This window comes from Bactrocera neohumeralis, chromosome 5 (assembly GCF_024586455.1).
Source record: "Bactrocera neohumeralis isolate Rockhampton chromosome 5, APGP_CSIRO_Bneo_wtdbg2-racon-allhic-juicebox.fasta_v2, whole genome shotgun sequence".
NCBI lineage: Eukaryota > Metazoa > Arthropoda > Insecta > Diptera > Tephritidae > Bactrocera > Bactrocera neohumeralis.
Window position 1 is genome coordinate 76,459,544 of NC_065922.1, and position 21,763 is coordinate 76,481,306.

The following is a 21,763-nucleotide window of genomic DNA, read 5'->3' on the forward strand; positions in this document are numbered from 1 at the left end:
TCATATCTCACACTTGACGCTTGCAATCAGCTGACTTTTGAGTAGCTCGTCAATACTTCGGAATGCAATTGAATTTTGTAGACTTACTTGCCTGCTTTATTTTGCCAATGGTCAGCATTGAATGCTCACTTATGCACACAAAACACCCCAGCAGCGAATAAGGTAAAAAACAACAACAAAGAAGTGGCTGAATTTCAAGCCTTTTATGGCGTCGATTAATTGCCGCTGCGCCCAACGCAGCGTGCTACATTCAAGGTGTTTGTTCGATCAACGGTTGTTTGTATGCGAATGGGTTCCGCCAGGTACTTGAGCATAAAAAATGCGCGCAGCAAATTCAAGAGCAAATTGCTGATTGCTTCTGGTGGAGAATCGGTTTGAATTGTGTATCGATTGATCAGTGAACTTTTTTGAATGTCTAATTTTTTTTTAAATTATATTTTTTGTATGGAAAAATATAATAAATTAAAACAAAAATTGGAAAATTTAGGCAAAACATTTAAAAAACAAAAAATTGGAAAAATATTGTAAAATTTTAAATTTTTTTTAGAAAAATCGTATTTTCAAAATTGATTTTTCTCAAAATTTTAATGAATCAAAAAAGAATTTGGAAACAAAAATTTTAAATTTTCTTTTCGAAAAATTTAATAAATCCTAAAAATTGGTCATTTTTTTAACTAATAAATGCTAAAAGTATTTGAAAAGTTTTGTTTTAGAAAAGACTAATATTTTCGAATTTTTTTTATTTATTTTCCAATAATAAATTCAGAAAAAATATTTTGGAAAATAAAAAAAAATTGGAAAGTTCGAAGAAAAATTTAATGTTTTTTGAAATAAACTAATAAATGCAAAAAAATATTTGGAAATTGTTTTTAGAAAAAAATCGAAATAAATTTAAAAACTATAAATATACAATATGTATGTATATTAAAAATACCATTAGAATGCTTTGTTTGGAAAAAAGGGAACATTTTTAAACTTTTTTTTTTTGAAAAAACTAATAAACCCTTTAAAATATTTGGAAAAAAATTTTTAGAAAAATTCGAAAAAAAAATTAAATAAATAAATATATTTTGGAAAAAAGTTTTTTTTTAATAATTATTAATAAAAGTAAATAGAAAAAGAATATATTTTTGACAAAAAAAAGAATACAAAAAAAAAAAAATTTAATTTTTTTTTTTTTTGAAAAAACTAATAAAAAATTTTGAAAAAAATTTTTAAGATAAAAAAAAAATGGAAAAAAATATAAAAATTTTTTTTTTATTAAAAAAAAAAAAATAGCTAACAAATTTGTTGGAACAATTTTTTTTAGAATTTCGTTCCAAAAAAATATATTTTGGAAAAAGTTTTTATTTTTATTATTATTATTTTGTAAAAATTAAATTTTTTGGTAAACATTTTTGGAAAAAGTATATTTTGAAAAAAATTAATATTAATAAAATGTTAGTTTTTTAATTTTTCCTCTTAATTTAGTGATTTTGTACATGCTTATTTTTTTATTTCTTAATTCCACCAAAGTTTTTGTCTGCCCAAGTTCTGCGCGTGCTGCCCATTTTTAGTTTCCTAATTTGTTGTTTAACTCTAAATGGTGAGCAAACATTTCGAGTGCTGCATAATTTTATTTGTCGAATAATTTAATTTGCTTTCCGTTTTTTTGCCTTTTAAGTTTCTTTGATTTTTTTTTGTTGGCATTACTTCTTCGCTTCAAATACGCCGACCTTGAAAGTCTCCATTGCCATTGACGGTTGTTGAGGGCGTTGGATAGATTTTTGACTGATAGCAAAGCAAATAAAATCGCTCCCATTTAAGACAGCATCGCAAAAATGGAGAAAACAAAAGAAAAATACGAAAACTACAATAAAAATTCACGTAGTGCCAATTTTAGCGGCATACAGTGGTTTGGATGGCCGTTTAAGATCTTTTGTTAAGGTTACTGGAAAGGCAAGTGTACTTTCAAGACCAGTGTTGGGTGGTTTTTGTTGTTCTCTGATTGAAATTTTAGCTTTTATGCTAAATACTGATGTTAATATGTCTACGAAATTTGAAAGTTTCAAAAATAAAAATTAAGCAATAAAAAAAAATAAAAATTAAATTACAGTTTAATATATCATTTTTAAAAAACTTTTGGAAAAAAATCACAGTCTAACCTGACAAAGTACTAAAAAATATACTAAAATTAAATATGTAATTTCGCAAATAGAAAATAAAATAAATCAATTTTACAATTATTTGGAAAAAAAAATCTCCTCGTAACCTGGCAAATAAAAAAAATATTGTAAAAATAAATCTTTCTTTTAATCCCAACCTTTTTTCCAAAAATAGAAAATTAAAAAAAAAAAATTTGAAAAAAAAATTCTATATAAGCAAGACATATAAGTATGTATGTACATAGTATTAAAAATTATATTAAAAATCCAACGTTCTTATTCAAAATGATTTTGAAAGATTTTAACTAATTTTATTATCTTTTCTCTTTTACAGTTCCAACAAAATCACGATATGTAAGTATTTTGAAAAATATTTTAATTTTATATAAACTTGCATGATATACATATTTCATTATTACATTTTTTGCACCAAAATATTTTTTTTTTAATTTTCAAATATTGATAAATATTAAAAAAAACATATTGCAATGCTATGTTTTAATTACAACATTTTTTTTATTATAATAAAATTTGAGAATAATTAATTTTTTTTATTTTTCAAAACTTGCCGAAAAGTGAAAAACCCAACGGAAAGCTTCATATGTATATTTTAGTTATTCGATCTTTTTTATAAAAACTTATATAGCAATTTTTTTTCAAAATTTGATTAATATTAATTTCTTTTTAATTGCTTTCAAAATTCGCTAAAAATTAAAAGAAATATTTTTTTATTTTAAATTAAATTTAAAAAAAATTTGTAATAAATACTTTTTTAAATTTTCAAAACTCGCTAAAAATTATTTTTTTTTTAATTTTCAAAAAATACTTTTTTAATTTAATTTTTTTTTTAATTTTGATTAATTTTAATTTCTTTTTAATTGCTTTCAAAACTTGCTAAAAATTCAAAAAAATATTTTTTTATTATTCAATTAAATTAAAAAAAAAATTAATTAGAAGAAATTAAAATTAAATTAAAAAAAAATTAGTTAGAAAAAGTTTTTTTTTAGTTTCAAAAGTTACATTTTTTAATTTTCAATAACTACTTTTTTAAATTTGCAAATCTCGCTAAAAATTAAAAAAATATTGTTTTTTAATTATTATTAAAATTACTAAAAATATTTTTTTAATTTTCAATAAAATAAATACTTTTTTTAATTTTCAAAACTCGCTAAATAATAAAAAATATATACAAAAGTTTTTCAAAATATATTTCTTGTATCTATGGTATACTATGCCATTAGCAGCTTTTTGTCACAACTTTGGCGTCTTGTTTCTCATATGTATATAATATATTCCACCAAACTGCCAACCAGCGTTGCCATATTATCACATCAATTCGTGCTTGTTGCCAATTATTATGCCACTTGATGTCACTTTGCGTTACTAATTCGCATTTAATTACTCAAAATTGCGACATAAATCTTTGCTAAATACCGGTGAGGCATGCAACATGTCTAAATATATGATTTTAAATCCAAAGTAATTGAACTGTGGGACACCAGCGCAAAATGGCACAATAATTTGCACAAAATAGTATTAAACTACAACAAAAACCCCAAATTGCCGAAAAATTACACGCGTGGAACTTGTAGGCGCTACATACAGCAAACGCTTGTTATTGTTGTTGTAAGCACCGAAATAATTTCGGTAATTTGAGTTTTGTGATAATTTTGATTATGCAAATTGCCAATTGGCATGTCAAGCGCGCATAAAACGGTTAAATGCGCAAGTGCCAGTGTCAAGCAGCAGTAAGTTGTCAAAGTGTGCGCCAAAGCAAGCAACAAAAAAACCTAGGAAGGTATGAATAACGCTAAGCGCACTGAAGACACGTCAGAAATGTGTAAAAACAGCGCACAGTTGCTCAATAATCCATAAAATTGCTGTGGAAAACATATTTTTCGCTTTGCGAGTAATGACAGTAATCCATTATCTACGCTCGGCAGCCATCCTTCGAGGCAGAAAGGGGGAAAAACGCCAGCACTGACCATCCTGCAAACGCGCAAAAAGCGGACGAACGATTTTTCTTGCAGTCCGCCTGCGAAATGGCAAAAACTGACAGCTTTATTAGCAGCTACGTCAAGAAATATTCAATAAGGCGACAATTTTCTGCTGTCACACTGTCGACACACCTCTGCCCGCGTATCTAAGGTTGACATACCCGAAATTCTTGCTTACTTTTTTATGGCGATTTTTCATCTTTTTCATTTCATTTAAGTACTTTGTTTTTGCCTTTTTTGCGTGATCCTAGGCCAGCTGAGTGTGCTCATTTATCATTTCCTCCATTTGCTTCTAAACCAAACCAAAAAAAAAACAAAAAAATTCGGGAAAATATTTGCAATTCGCGTCGGAATCGTTAAAAATTATATGAAATGGTTCAATATTGCGTTGACAGGCAGCAAATGGAAAATGTCAGAATTTGACAGTTACTATTTTTTAATTTTTATAAGCTCACGTGCCTTTCAGGTTGAAGGCTGGGGTAGCAGGTTAACAGAAATATGTAAAGAGATAAATTGAGAGAAATTTAGAAAAAAAAATTTATAAAATCTCTTATGAGTTTCTTAAACTTACGGTCAAAGAAAAATTAAAAAAATATATAAAAAAATAAATTGAAATAAGTTTTCTTTTCTTTTTTTGTAAATATAAAAAATAAATAATTAAAATACGAGAGTTTATTAAAATATGACAAAAAATTATGAAGCGAAAACCAAATCAGTTTAAATTTCTCTTCAAATTGAAAAGATTTTAAAAAATTTTAATTTTTAGCGAAAAAAATAAAACATTCTGCTATTTGGAAATACATATCTTCCGAATTTTTTGAAAATTTCAAAATCTTTACATGAAATTTCAAAATTCATTTACTATTCACGCTTGGCTTGAAAATGTTTCAAACTTCAATAACTTTTCCTATATTATATTTTGAAAAACTTTATTTTCGAATATTTTAAAAACTTTTAATGATTTTTTTTAAATTTTAAGTTAACTTTTTATTTTTATTTTAATTTTCAGGTTTCAACAACTATTTTTATATCACATTGTTTAAGGTATTCCAAAAATTTCGAAAACTTGCAAACATACTTGCTTTTTAGTTTTTTTTATATTTCGTTATGTTTTTTTACTATTTTCCGAAAATATTTTTAAATTTCAACAACTTTTCTGACATTGAATTAAAAAAAAAATTGAATTGAAATTTAAAGCTATTTTCCAAAAAATTCAAAACCAGAAACTTCCAATTAAGTATATGAAAATTTGTATTTTACTTTTTTAAATATTTATTATCAACTTTATTTACATAACATTTTTGAAAATATTTTCAGAAAATTTCTAAAACTTTAAATAAATATATTGTAAGATTTTATTTTATATTCAATTTTTTTTTTACATTTTCTCACAATGAATTTTTAAAGACATATGTATGTACAAACACACATATATACAATATTCCGAAAATTATAAAAAAATCCAAATTTTTCAGTAAAATTTATTTTAAAATTTTTCTTATTTGTTTTTCAACATTCAACATTCTTTCTTGTGAATTGTTCAAAAAATATTTTTCGAAAAATTTTAATATTTCGATGAAAATATTAATAATTTGTATTTCACTTTATTTTTTTATTAAATTTTTTTGAAAAAATTTTAAAATTTCAACAACTTTTCTCATACTAAATAAATTTTTAAAGATATGCATTCCGACAGTTTTGAAAATTTCAAAACCTTTCTATAAAGTTTTTCAAATAATATTTTTGTATATTTCGCTATATTTATTTTTTTTCTGTTTCCCGGAAATTTTTACAACTTTAATTTTTTTTTTATGCTTTTTATATTTTTTCCTGATTTTTTTTCTGAAATTTTTTTTCGGATCTACCAAATATTGATTTTTTTTTTATTAATTTATGTGTGGATTTGATATTTTAAAATATTAACTATTCCAAATCTGCCTAACTGTAACTTTCAAATGCCCTTCACTATTGCTAAGCCGCTCAGCCATTCTCCACTCTTAAAGAACACTTTTATTCCACTCACAAACGCTTTCCAAAGATAATATCAAAGCATTTAAGATGAATAGGTCTTTACAATATTTAACGGTGAATCACGTGACAAGGGCAACGCGTGAGCGCGCCGTAATTGACATTTAATGCAAACAACAACATCAAATGGGCAACAAGAGCGCTGCCACAAAAGCGTGTGAATGCGGCGGCAAGCTTGAAAGCGAGGCACCGGCCAGCCAGCCAGACGCGCCGCGCAAACAATTTACGCTAGCTGAAAAGAACACGCTTGAAAAGATCACGGAAAACTTCCATGCAGAACAAATAGACGAATTTACACAGAAAAAACCTAGAAAAAACGTGAAAAGATCAAACAGCCAACCAAAAGAGAGGGCGAGGAGCGAGAGAAGCGGAGTGGAGGCCATTAAGCTTACAGAAATTAAAGAATAATATAAAATTTTAACTCAATTGCGAGCGTTGTGAAGATGCAGACAGCTGCCTAGCAACACACGCACATCTACATACACACACACACATACGCGACATGTGTGTGAATGCCTTGCAACAAACAAAAGTCGATCAAGTTTGATTTCTGGGTCATGCGGCGGCAAGCAAACAAATAAAAACGAAGATGAAGAAGAAAAAGACGTTGTAGAAGAATACATACGCGCGCACAGAGGAGCAATAGTCCGCAGAACAATTGAACATTGTAACACAATGAAATCTTTACGCCGGCGAAGAGGCAGCGGAGAGTCGAAGTGCTCGATAGTGGGTTAAAACTAAGGAGTAAAGTGTCTCAAGTGTTTGAGGAAAATGTATTTATTGTGTGTCGATCTGAAGCGCGAGTGCATTCAGACACATATACATGAACGACTTCAAGAAACGGCATAATGAAGAGTGTATGAAGTTAAGTGAAGCGCAGACGGCACAACAGTTAAGTGGAATGAAAATAGATTTGAAGGGCTCGTATTGCTTGAAAAGCTGCTAAGCAAGCGTATGAGAAGCGTATCGTTAGCAGCAAAAGTGTGCGAGTGCAATTGAGTGGGCGATGTTGGAGCTAAGATTGAGCAGTGGCTTGGAAAATTTAGTTTACAATTTTTGACAGGTGGAAAATTAAAAGAAAAACAAGAAAGTTAAATTTTTTTTTGAATATAATTATATAAAAAAAATATTCAGTGATGCATTGTTGTGGCTTGTGTTTAGAATATGTGAAAAATGTTGCAAGGCTAACATATTTACGAAAAAATAAGACTAAAATTTTTGTATTCAAAAACACATAATTTCTCAAAATTTAAAAAACTGAGTTTCGAGCAAAAACATTTTAGAATATGTGAAAAATGTTGCAAGACTAACATATTTACAAAAAAAGAGTAAAAATTTGTAATTAAAAAAAATTCTAAAATTCATAATTTTGAAATTTCATGAAATTTTTCAAAATTTATAAAACGAAATTTCAAATACAAAAACTTTTATATACATAAATTACATAATTTACTCATTCTAGATATGAAACGTTAACGAAATTAAAAAATTGAAACCTACCTTTAGGCTGTTCGAAAATTTTTTTAGTGTTTCAATAATTATTCGAAAAGTCTATGTGTAAGAAATTATTGACTCAGAATCAGCTAAATTTTACGCTACTTCCAGAATTATTGCTATAAATACTGAAAATTCGAATGCTTTTCAAAATATGTAACATATCTCCAGGCGCTGAAATGTGTGCACAGTCGCAACTTGGATAATTTTGAATATTTATAGTGAGTACATACTTCCCATCGATATTTTGCTTTGAAATTTTACTTCCCACCAAAATCCGCACGCCTGCGCAGCTGTCTCACACAGCATTTGCTTCCTGTCTCCGCTTTGTTTGCCAGCTCACGACTCCAGCCAACTATGCCATTTCTAATTTAATTTCAATTTATATCCTTACATTCATGTTTGTAGTCAAACAGCGGCAGCGAACCCTAACTCAAATGCAGTCGAAACTATTTTGCACAACTCTCACTCACACACAAGAGCAATTATTTGAAGGCTTTCTTTACTTTGCAGTGCTTTTGTTGCACATTTGCATAACATTTTGACTACATTTCATTCAGTTCACTGCTTGTTTGTTAGCTCATTCGCTCGCTGCGCGCCTGTTGGCCTGTTTGGTTACGCGCTGGCAGGGCAGCAAGGAATTTCCAGCTTCATGTACGCTGCGCGCAGCAGGAAGAGCGGTGGCGGGGCGACTGCTCGGCACGTTCGCTTGTGTGCATTCACACAGCTATTTGTCTGCTTTTGGAGTGAGTGAATGTGAGCATGGGCTTGACTCGCTGCTGGAATTTGGGTCAGCGCACAGTGGTGGCGAAACAAAAAAAAACAAAAACAATTATAGAAAAAATGCAAGTGATGACAAAAATGGAAAATGAAAAGTGAAGGAAACGCAAGGGTGCATGTTTATGTTACAGGCAGTTAATTTGAACTTGTGCGAGAAGGTAAAAAATGAGCTAGAGAAATATTTAAATTTTTTATTTTTTTGTATTGTTTTTATTTTTTTTTAAGTTTTTAGAAACGAGCTAGGAAATGTTTTAAAACAAACTTTCTTATTTTTTTTTAATTTTTTATTATTTTTCTTTGTTTTTAATTTTTATTTTTTTTTTGTTTTTAATTTTTTAGCTAGAGAGTATTTAAAATATAATTTTTTTATGTTTTTAAAAATTGTTTTAAACCTTTAGAAAAGATGTAGAAAATGTTATAAGACAAATCTATCATAATTTTTATTATTTTTTCTTTATTTTTAATGTTTTTTTATTTATAATTTTTGTTTAAGTAATCTTCAAAATTTTAATTTTTTGTATTGTTTTTTTTTTTTTAATTTTGTATGCATATGTACACGTATACTTTTAATTTTTTAGATAAAAGTTACAAAATTTTTTACAGTAATAGTTATATTAAAACTTTTATTTTTATGTTTTTCAAAATTTTTTTATTATTTATATAATTTTTTTTTAAGGTTTTTGAAAAACGTAAAAAATTTTTGCAATTTTATTAAAAGTTAGAAATTTTTTATAAATTATAATTTTTTTAATTTTTAATTTTGTTTTAAATTTTTGTTTAAATAATCTTGAAATAGTTTAACAATATTTTATTAATGTTTTTTCGTTTTTTATTTAATTTTTTTTAAATTTTTTTTATAAAAAAGTTAGAAATTTATTGAAAATAATAGTTAAAACATTAAATTTTTAAGTTTTTTTTAATGTTTTTGGTTAACTATTTCTTTTTAATTTCTTAACAACGTTCAAAATTTTAATGTTTTTGCTTGATATTTTTATTAATTAAAAAATGCTCCGAATTTTTAATATAATTTTTAAGTTTTGACTTTTCTAAATTTTTTTAAATAAAAACATTTTGTTTTAATTTTTTTGTTTAAATTTTTGCTAGTTTCTTACTTGGTAAAAAATAAAAATTTGCATCTTTTTTAAAAAATTGCATATTTTTTTTTTCTAAACGATCTTTTTTATTTTTAATTTTTTCAATTTTTAAAATAATTTTTGTTTTGATATTTTTTTCTTTTAAAATCTTAAACATTTTAAAATTTTTGATTTTTATGTTGTTTTGTAAGCTTTCAATTCAGATGTTCTGAATAAAAATATAAAAAAAAAATAATAATAATAATAATATTTTCTGTTTACGTTTTTTATTTTTTTCGCATTTTTAATTTTTTTTATTTTCGTTGGATACTGTTATTTGTATTTATAGCTCCCATTGAAACCAAATGTTTTTTTTTTTAATTTTTAAATATTTTGTAATTTCAGAATTACGTTTTTGTTCTCGTTTTTCAATACATTTTGCCTCTAACCTTTTTTAAACCATGTTTTTATATTTTGAACTCCCGAAAGCAGCCTTTTTCTGAAAGAGCTTAAGAATATAGCCTAAATCCAAGCATAACTATCTTCATTTATTATGATTTTTCTCTTTGGCGCTTTGAGAGCTGTTGGCTCCACTATGTAACCCGCCTTAATTCGATTCCAGAGTTAATGTGGTCATCGGTTTCGATTTGCTATTTTCTAAAATGAAGATTTTATGCTGAAATCTGCTTGATTTAATGTGTTCAATGACATAATTTGCTCTCCTTCATTTATTACGGATATCTCTCATTTGGGGAGCTTAGCAAACCCATTCACTCGGTCTGAGTATTAATTTTACCGTTGATTTATGAATTCCTAAAATCCATAATCATCAGTTATGTATTTTTTTTATTCTCATGAACACTAGCGTACTTTAAGGACATAATATTTTCCTCTCAAAAGCAGATATGCATCAAAATTTTCTTCTTCCATAAATAATATACATTCACAAGCGCTTTGATATAGCATAAAGCGTACAAACACATTTATTTACAGCAATTCTGTAGACCGTAAAACATAAACACATACATAAACACTTTGTAAAAGGCACGAAATATACCAAGGCACCCAAACACAGGCAATCAAGTTATCAAAATGTGTCCATTCTCGACGAGTTATCCGCTTTGCAATAAATAAATATTTGATTGTGATAATATAAAACAAATTTTGGCTTTCTAAAATGGACTTAGTTTCGTCTATAAACAGCTCTTTGGAGTCGAAAGGTCCGGCGAGAATAATAATAAGAAATACATCGCCACATAAGTATATATACAATATATATAGTAGCACACACACATTTTTTTTGTAATAGTATAAGAAGTAATAGCAGAAGAATTGTATATATGCCCGAACTTAAAAAAGAAAACATTTGCTTATTGTATTTAAATATTGTGCAAGTTTTGCTTGCATGCGCGCCTCAAAGTATGCCAGCCTGCCAGTCATGCGGCTACTTGATGCTGACTTTTTCCTTCTATCGGCCAAAAACTGAACTATAAGCTAAAAATTATATGTTGCTAGCTGATTTGTAGGGACACAATTTTCTTACGACATATTTTTCTAGTCCCTTTTCGTCCATTTCCACTATGTGTGTGTGTATATATGTGCCTGCGTGGGCTGTGCTTTGGGTTGTAGGTCAACAAATTTTCATTTATGCGCATTTTCAATAATTCTCTAGCGAAATGTAAAATCACACACACAAATGCTTACAACACTTACATATATAAATACATAACTACAAACATGCATACATCCATACATATCTGCATATGTGTCTGTTTGCTTTTGTTATCTGCCTTTTTTCGCCCTCAAATAGATTGCAAGTCAAGCCAAACGGCACTCAGGGTCACTGGGATATTTATACAGCTGCCCTTAGGTGGCCGCTGGGTCATGCCACAGCTTCGAGTATCCTTGTTGGCTGCTTCAGTTGCTTTGTTATTTCATTTTCACTTAACACAACGATTTTCATTTAGTATAAATGCTTTACAGTTTTTCTTTATTACGCTGTGGCGGTGTGAGTGGGTTTGCCCGTCTATGTGAATGTGTGTGTAAATATGTATATGAGCCCTTTTTGCCCGCTGTGCCTTTTGCGCTTGTGGGTATTGGCTTCAGCTTCCCTGTATGTGTATGTGCGTTTGTGTGCGTGTGTGTTCATACTCGTGGGTATTGCAGTGCAAACCGTTACATGCATAACATTTAACTAACGCTAGTGTAGTGGTAAGCGGTCGCCAAATAAAAACAATATACAAAATGGCAATAAAAATTACTATATTACAATGCGTGTAGTGGTGGTAGTGAGCTTGCGTTGGTCATAAGCAAAGCTATCGACTTCTGAAATTACTACTGCTTTTGTTGTTGTTATCTTTTCTCCATTTCTGCCGCCACTTCTCAGCTCATTGTTGCTTCCATGGCTTATAGGCAATATGCTTAATGTTGATGTGGTTGTTGTTGCTGGCATTATCAAAGATTTACGTTGTAATTTATATCACTCCCTTCCTTTCTTCTTACAAAAAGAAATATTAAAAAATCTTTTTATTTCGTTCTTTGTGCATCATTATTTCACTTTCGCTCTTTTTTCACTTCTCTTTTCCATTAAACCAATAATTTGCTTTACACCAGCAGTGACCTTTAACCTTTGCTCTGTGTATCAACTGCTTTGACTTGATCCCTGTGGTAGATTTGTCGGTAAATTTGTAAATTGCAGGCAAATTTTTTAATACTCAACCTCGGTAATGTGCGCTTTATATGATTGAGTTGCGTGAATTTGCAATAAATTTCCGAAGAATAAAAGAAAAAAGAAGATAAAAAGGCATTAAGGAAGACTACACAAATGAGCGATAAAAAATAAGGAAAACTGTAAAACAAAACTTTAGAAAATTCGGTATATTTTTGTATAGCTTCAAAGCTTATAAAGCTCTATAACGGATTTTAAAAGCCTAGAATGTTTGTACTCCTAAATGTATGCTTGGCTTAGTGCTAGATATTTTTGCTTTATATTTTCAATTATTTTTTGTTGAAATGCTCGTCTTTAGACCGATGATGTAGAGAGTACAGTACATTTTTAACTATTATCTATACCGAAATTGAAGGCCAAAATTTTCTGACTCCTAAATGTATACTTATCTAAATACTAAATGTATTTTTGTCGATTTTGAACAAATTTGTTGCTTGTTTTTGGATCAGTGATGCAGATAACCTAAAATTTTGTATGTAGTTTTAGAGCTTATGAAGCTCTATATCGGATTTGAAAGGCCTGAAAATTCGAGATTCCTAAATCAATGCTTGCCTTAACACCAAATGTGTTTTCAGTAGATTTACAATAATTTTTTCTGTTTAAATGTGCTATTTAGCCCGTTTATTGCCTGCGGAATCCAAATTTCGTACTCAGCACCTAAAAGTGTGCTTGTCTGAATTTTAATTTAATTATTTCAAAATAGTGAGTCACTTTGGGGTGTTTTTGGCGTTATATACTAATGATAATAAAAAAAACTGTTAGTTAATCATTGTTTAACTGAGAAATTCAATTTAAGTTATGGCTCCTAAATGTATGCTTGCTTTAATGACAAGCGAACTCTCACTAAATTTAAAATATTGTTTTTGCGACAATGCTCGTTTTTGGAGCAGTAATTACCTGATAACTATCACTTTTTATACTGTGCTCCTAAAAGTATGCCAGTCTCAATTTTAAATTAGTTATTTCAATTTATTTTAGTTTGGTCGGTATTTTAGGCTTTATATACTAATGGCTTTATATAAGTGGTGAAAACGGCATTTAACAGCTATTAGTCTCCTGAGACGGTTTTTGAGAGTTTTCAGGTGCCTAAAAGTATGCTTTATTGATTTCTAGTTTATTATTTTCGATGTATTTTAGTAAACTCTTGGGCCTCTAATGCTTTCTCATCTAATTTAAATGTGATAAAAACATTACTTACTAGTTACTGTTTGCTTGAGAAGTTCCATTGCATTTGAGACGCCTAAAAGTATGCTTTAGCAGTGCTGAATGTACGTATTCTTAGGCATTTTTCTCAAATTACAATCAATAACCTGTTTTAAGCAAAACTAAAACGTATATAGTAACCCGTTGTTGTGCTAAGGCCGAAGGCCCCCAAGTAACTTCAAGCGCCTAAAGGTATACCTGCTAAACGTTCAAGAGCGTTATTTACGTACGTTTTCTGACACATTTCTACCGCTCTCCGGCTTTCTGCACAAATTCTTTAAATTTTAAATATTTAAATTATTTAAAGCGACCGCCATTAAATTTTATTCATTTTATGAGTTGCAACATTACCGTTATTTCTTAATTTTTTTCTCATATTAGGCAAGCTTCAACAACTTTCGCCATAAAAATACTGCTTGCAGCCAAATAACTTGAATTTATTTGCCCAACTTCCTAGCTATTTCCTAATCCACTTTGGCCGATTTTAAGACGTTTTTATTAGAGAAAATTTCAAAAGCAAATCTTTACAAACTACCGGCAATCGCTTTTTATGTGCCAAAAGTATAAAAAAATACAAAAATTAAAGCAACAACAGTAAAAACAGCTAATTCGCGACGATTTAACGCGTTGAGCAGCCAACAACAACAACGCTATTGCTGCAAAGTTTGACAATTTTCAATGTAATAAATATTTCCGGCGGCGGCCACGGCAATGTTGTGCGAATGCCACGCCGAACAGCTGGCGTGCGTGCGCCCGCTCGCGGGTTGCCATGGCGAAGAATTATCCGAAAAACATGCACAGTGAAATGTGGCACTAAAAATAAGCGCGAAATGCTTTCATAACGACACCCGAAATATTTGCTGCGTTTAATAAATTGCATGCGATAAAAAAGTATGCCGCGGGGCAGCTGCTGATGGAGCTGGTTGCGTTATTTTTATTTAGATTTTTAAATTCTCTTCTCAACGCGTTATCCCGTTTTTGCGCGCTTTGTGCCACCTTTATTGGTTGGCGCATACTTTGCGGGGGTGGGGGCATGCATTCCAGTATATTTTCACAGGTAGAGCTGTCACAAAAAGCATTTTAATGAAAAAGGCTTGCGGAAAATATGAAATTTGCTTGAATGCGTGTGCTTGTGCGTGTGTGGGTGGAGCAGCTTTGAATTTCCACCAGCTTGTCAACGGGAATTTACGTTTCTTTTGTATTATTTATTTCTGCTTTGATGTGCGCTGCGGTATGCGGCGAATAATTGGCTTTATGTTGACGAAAAAATTATTAAAAATTATGAAAGGTGTGGGGATAGGTGTGTGAGAGAGGCTTTTGAAGAAGCAACAGGATATCGAAAAAGTGGCAACGGGATAAGCGGTGTGATTAAATTGAGTTGGGTAGAGTTTTACTGCGAAACATATTTTCGAAATGCCAACCATTTAAAACTTATTTTTATTTTCTCTTTCATAAAAAAAATTAAAATTTATTTTTATGGAAAAAAGTTTTGAAATATAATTTTATTAAAAAAATTGATAATTATTTTTTTTTTAATTTCGAAATTTAATTTTACTAAAAAACTGCTCGAAATTTAAGTTTATTAGAAAAAAATTTATATTTATTATTTTTATTAATTTCAAATTTATTTTAAATATAAAAATTTTTTGATTTGAAATCTAAAAGCGAAAATATATGTACGAATATTTTATTTAAATATTTTAGTAATAGTTTTCTTTTAACCCTTTTAACATTTTAGTTTTTAATTTTTAATTGATTTTTTTTTAATTTTAATTTTTTGAATAATTTTTGTAAAATTTTTTTAGTTTTGGTTTGATGCACTTCGGATTTCTTTCTTTTTTTTTCTTTTATTTTAATTTATTTTTCTAATTTTTTCTGAGCCTTTTAAAAGCTTACGAAACGACGTGGCAGCATTACCTACTCTTTCTCCCACTCCAACTCAATTTATGCCACTCGCTAATAATCACACACCACTGCAGACCACTTGCACGTCACTCCACCGCTCTCCACCACACTTCGGCTCACTCACAACCATTCAACCGCAATTTTGTATGAAAATCCTAAAAGCTGCTTTGTGTCCGCACATATGTTGCATTGCGCCTGGCAGCCGCTTTAGCGCCTAAAAACACGCTTCGTTTATTTATTTTGGCGTTTTTTTTCAGCAGAAAAAAAGAACAGAGAAATTCCTATTTTTTTGCACTCATATTATTTTTGAAAACACATGTGTGTGTATGTGCGTGTGTGCATATTAAAAAGCACATGCTCGTAACCGCACATATGCAAAAGCAACAACAACATGGGCTTTAGCTGCAAATACCAAACACATTTTGCGCCTTTTGCTGGAAAAAGGCACACATACACACACACAAACACATCTACAAGCGCATAAACAAAATCAAAGACTGCTTTATTTATTTATTTTTGTCGTTGTTGTTAAATTTCGGTTGACTTTCATGCTTTTTCGGTTTCATTTTTAAACTCACTCTCCGAGTGGCATAATTAAAATCGTGCCAACAACAACAGTAGCAACAACGGCAGCCACATATGAGCATGAGCAACCAAAAGTGCCTGAAGTCAAGAGTTATGGTGTTTGAAATGGGTTTGTGGGCGGAGGCGAGTAGTTGGTGGAGGGTGTGGGTTGAACCGGATGCTACCGCGCGGCATTTGACTGTCACTTTATTATTGTTTTGCGTCGAAAAACAGGGCTTGAACGAAATAAACATAGAGAACGGCTGAAAGGGAATATTAAATGTTAGTAGTGGGGGCTAGAAGGAAGCACTTCAAGTTGACTTTCTGATTTATTTGACTTTCGGCGGTTGAATTGCGGGGTGGATTACTCTGGTATAGAATTTTCGCTCTAGTGTGACTGTGCTAATTAGCTGTAAATAAAGGCTTGCCAGGAGCTAAAGAAATCACGGTTTTTATATTTAATTTTTGGGCACTAGGGTATATTTTATTGAATGAGAAAAGCTTTCACTTATTAAGACGCACTTTTTTTCTGAACTTATCCTGTGTGCACACTTTTCTGTGACCAAATGCATATGGAAGAAGCTTACATATTCAATTATATTAACAACTTTTATGTTACAAAATATCAAATATTCAATATTGTAATGTTTTGTATGCAAAAGCTTTCACAATTTCAAAGTTTTTCTATCTAAAAAGATTTTGCTTTGATGCAAACAGCTTCCATAACATTTTTTGTTTATATTTTTGATAAAATACTTTGCATTCTTCGATTTGTGTAAGCTTTTCTATACAAATGGAACTTTCACCATAAAAGCTTTACTATTTTTTGGAAGCTTTCGGCATAATAAAAATTTTTGTTTGTGGGTTTGCTAAAATATTGTTTGCATAATGATTTCCTTAAGCTTTTTATGAAAATAATGCTTTCATTATAAAAACTTTCATATTTCTTACAGCTTTCGGCAGTAAATAAATTTATATTTGTGTTTTAGATAAAAAAAGACTTTACACATCAAGATTTCCTTAAGCTATTTATACTAATAAAATTTTCACCATGAAGCTTTCATGTTTTTCAGAGCTTTTGGAAGTAAACAATATTATTTTTTTTTGTTTTTGATAAAAAAAGCTTTACATATTACGATTTCCTGAGACTTTTATACAAAAGCAGCTTTTACCATGGAAGTTTTTATATTTCTGATAGATTTTGCCACTAAATAATGTTATGCTTATGTTTTTTGACAAAATACCTTATACAATACGATTTCTTTAAAATGTTTAATATAAATGCAGCTTTCACCTTTAAAGTTTTCATATTTATGAAAGCGTTGGTCAGTAAATAATGTTTCATTTATGTTTTCCTTATGTTTTTTTACGTAAACGGAGCTTTCACCATAAAAGCTTTTACATTTCTGATAGCTTTGGCCAGTAAATAAAGCTATCAATCATATGCAGATTTTCAATTCAACTGATATAAAATAAACCTGTTAGTGCCTAAAGCTTTCCAGCAAGCTTTATTTTTTGATGCTATTACTTTTATTTTCTTATAAGGGTGGTGCATCTGCTGCTTTTGGTTTGTAATTCGCTAGTACTCTTTTAACTTTTCCTGTTCATACTGTTACAAATACATTAGTTATTTCATATATGCCAAGAAAGCGGCGAATTCGCTTACTTTCGTGCTATAAGTAATTTAAGAAAGTTTATAGAACAAAAATACGACACGTGCGGAATTTTGTATGTTAATTTGGTGTAGTATAAGTAATAATAATTATAAAAAATATAAAAGAAAGCTTTCACAATCTTAACTTTAATTTTGTAGGATTTCAGAAGTTTTTGAAAGAAGTAAGAGCGAAATTTGTCGTGTATATCACTCTAACTCAGAGTGATCAAACGAAAATCATTATAAAAAGCATACAATGAAGCTTCCATAACATAAGCTCTCACAATCTGAGCTTTCATTAGTGCTTTACCAAATAAAAATTCGTTAGAAATTGTTAAGTCTGCACGGAAAAAATAAAATGTTGGCACTTTTCACAATATGAGCTTTCACAATTTGAGCTTTCATAGGTGGTTTACTACATAAAAAATCGTTAAAAATTGTTAAATTAATCCAAATACAAAATTTTTGGAATTTTTTTTTAGAGAAATTTTACAAGTAATGATAAAGCAACGACTCGCATTCGTTACAGCTTTCACATTTTGTCGAAATTTCACTGAAAACTAAATGTAATGAATCAAATAACATTCAACGTTTTCCAATTTCCGCTAGTTTTATATTAACTAATCTGGCTAATCAAACGCAGCATGCTCATCGCATCATTAATTTCATATTTGCTGCGAAACAAATTTTCGATAGAATGTAACGGAACTCGAATTCGAGGAAAAAAGCAATAAAATTGACCCTACACTGCAATGCTATTCAAATTCAATTACCCGAACGCACAACAGTAGGCAAGCATAATTAAGTGCATATGACTAAGTAAATCGTGCGTGTGAGTGTGTTTGGCTGGGTGAGTGAGTGTAGGGAATTATATGATTAAGTGTGTGAACAAGAGCAGCTCATTGCAGCGGCTCTTTGTTACGCACATTTGGGCAACAGCTGGCAACGCTTCCTGGCGTGTCTGTTGCATTTTAATCATTTCGAGAGAGACACAGTACAACAATAGCAGAAACAATAGACAATAACAGGGGCAAGAGGTCGAGGGTGGCAGGGAGATAATGTACGTGCGTGCGTGTGTGTGCGTGTGATTTGAATTATTGTAGTTGGAACAAAAGCGCCGGCGCGAGCTGCCAATTGACATGGATTTATTAGTAGCAGCAGGAGCCTGAATGCTGCAGGACATTGCGCAGCAAAATATATAGTTTTAAGTAGAGAAAGCAGGGTAATAGCAAAAATCGGTATAAATTATAATGTATATCAATCTACTTCGGGGTGAAAACTTGAAATTGAAGAGTGAGACTAGAATTTTAAATGAAAAATATATTTTTCCATTAAGAAACTATGTTCAAAAGGGGCAGAAATGCCTTAGTGATACATTTTTATAACATTTTTCAAAATTTTTGTAGCGCCCCGTATATATTTTGTTGCAACAAAGTATTGAAAAGAATAAATTCTTAATATTTCGGAGCTTTTAGACTGTTTTTGATCAAAAAAATGTTTACCACAGCCTGTATTTAAGCTTAACACATCAAAATTTTGTTAAATTTAATTCAGAAGATGCAAAAATTATTCAGTGATAATTTTTTTTTTAATTTTAAATTTTTGGTAGCACCCTGTATATTTAATTGTGGTAACAAAGCATTGAACAGACTAAATCGTTCATACTGCGCAGTATTGAAAAGATTAAATACATTTTATTTCGAAGCTTTCTGAGTACTTCTCCCACTCAGTAAACTTTTTTTTTATAAAAGGGAAGGAAAAAAATTACTAGTACTTTGTAACACCCTGTATTTATGCTTTGACACATCAAAATTTTGCAAACTTTCAAACAACACTTTTGCACATTTTTTAAATCTCTGCTGCACGCTTCTCTACAACCTTTTAGTTGCCCCTGGCACATTCCGACCTGCCAGCTTGCGCCGCACCGGCTTGCATAGCATACTTCCGAGGTGTGGTGCGGACCATTTGGCCGTTTTACTGATTGCGCGAAATATTCGCTACGTCAGCTAAGCGCGTTTAGCAACAACAAATATTGGTTGTTAGCGCTTGAAATGCGCCGAAAGCGCGTAACTGGACACTGAAGAATGCACGTTGCCTCAAGTTTGGCGCCCTAAATGTATGCTGCACTTTACATTGTTAAGTCCTTTGCACAGCCAGCTTCCCGTACAGCCTTTTAAGCTTTGTTTATGGCTCTGCGCGTGCAAAAACACAGCATATTTACACTAAAAAATGCAACCCTGATTGCAGCATCGCTAACTAGGCAGCTTGCGTCTCCGTTTTCCCCATGCGCTGTAAGTTAGTTCGTGCTGTCTCGGGGCTGTTTGTTGTCTTCGCTATTTACTTTTGCTTCACTTTTTCATTGTTTGTTGTATTTTTTGTATTTTTGTTGTCAGAGGGGTGCGCGCGGCCGCTGTCATATATCACGCTTTTGTTTACGATTTACTGACACTTGAAAATAATCGCATATAATCAATTTGCAGCTTGTTGAGTGGCAGCAACAGCATGTCCTGGCTACCCTCAGGTACTTGCTGGCGATCCTAGCGCTCGCTTTCGTTGGGGTTGCCACAAATCGCCGCGTAAATGAGGCGGAAGTGACGCAGACGCTGCTAAGCGAGAGTGACAGCAATATGCTGCCGTACAAACGCGCCGGCGGAGATTTTGGCAGTTGAAGGATTTCGGCTGATTCATCAACCGATGTAAGGATTTGTTTAATGGTGTTGGAGGGTGAACGGAAATATGTAGTTATTTTTATTTTGCGTTTTTGAAATTTGTGAAGTTTTGCTGAAGAAAGCATGGGGCAGAATTTTTTAAGTAGCATTTACAGAGTTTTAATGATTTTTATTATCATTTACTTCTTCGTTTTTCTACTTCAAAGTAACTTCGACTCTAACTCGCATTTTGTGACCATTTTTTAGTCACAACCCCTTAAAAATCAAACATAGGCGAGTGACTTTTCTAAAAACCAGCGTGAGCATTACTCTTTACTCCCTATATTCCTTCCCAATGCGGTTGCAAAGGCTTCAAAGTGTCTTCAAGTGTTGAAAATCAAAAACTCATTTACCGGCTTCAGCCAGCAAACCGACTACATGACTTCGGCAGGTCCCGTGAACTCACAAATCACACATAGTCGCTGCAAAAACCCATGTAGGAGCCGTACAATAAAGATTATTACAAAGAGCTAGCTAGGAAACGGAAATCCATAATACCTTTACTATTTTCATGTGATCTCTGAACCTAGCGCCGTTGAAGTGTGAATCCAAATACATCGGAGCTGAATGAATTCAGACCAGGAATTCTGTCAGATTCTTTCGTAGACACCGCTTACGCGATTATAGCCGAGTTAACAACAGCGCGTCAGTCGTTTCTTCTTTTTGCAAGGTGGTGCTAATTGGAGTCTAAGTAACCGTAAGGGACCCGAGTTCTTAACTGGCCAAGAACTGTCAACTCTGTATCATTCCTCGAAGTTTTTTTCAGGCATGTTTTCTGTCCCTACAACAAACACATGCATCATCCCTCAACATTCCTACAGGGTATTATCTCACATTCGCCACCTGTGCGCTTCCCCGACACGCTCGCCAATTTCACTTTTATCGCTTCTGTAATTTAAAAACTCACATTAATATGCAACGCATAGCAAAGGTATTGCCATTCGTACACACACACATATGTATATACAAACATATTAACACGCAGCAAGCCACAGCCGCCGCTGCTTTACACCCTTCGCTGAATACAGCCGCCACAAAGGGGTTACAAGAATTACTGCAACTCTTCAACCATTTTATATGAACTCACACGCATACACGCACACACACACACAATGTGTGGTTGTAAAGTGTGAAAAACATGGAAGAACGTGTTAAGCGCAGACAAAAATTGCGAAACGAAAATAATAAGCATTTTTTACTGCCTTTCTACGTGTGTGTGTGTTTTTGTTGGTTTGAGTGTGTGCCGCTCTGAGAGTGATTGGTTTCAAGCAACTGTGTGTGTACTTATTGCCTGGCAACACTTTATGTCTGTAATTATGGCAAGCAATATTTTATTGATTTGTAAAGGCATACGCCGGATATTTCCTGCAGATTCTAAGGGTCGCATACTTTATGAACCCGCTTCTGCAAGGAAATATAAGTTGATTGCTTCGTTTATTGAGTGCTCCATGCAAGTTGCGGCAATTCGACCCGAAATTGATTCGT

The 21,763-nt window shown here is 31.2% G+C and overlaps 1 protein-coding gene across 3 annotated transcripts in view; it reads left to right on the forward strand.

Annotated features, from left to right (window-relative positions):
• Positions 1–21,763, forward strand: part of LOC126760257 (uncharacterized) — a 460,595-nt gene that overhangs the window by 345,548 nt on the left and 93,284 nt on the right. For all 3 annotated transcript variants that reach the window (XM_050475749.1, XM_050475751.1, XM_050475752.1), the window contains one exon: positions 2,479–2,498. The gene's annotated coding sequence lies outside the window, so the exon portion shown is untranslated. The remainder of the gene's footprint in view (positions 1–2,478; positions 2,499–21,763) is intronic.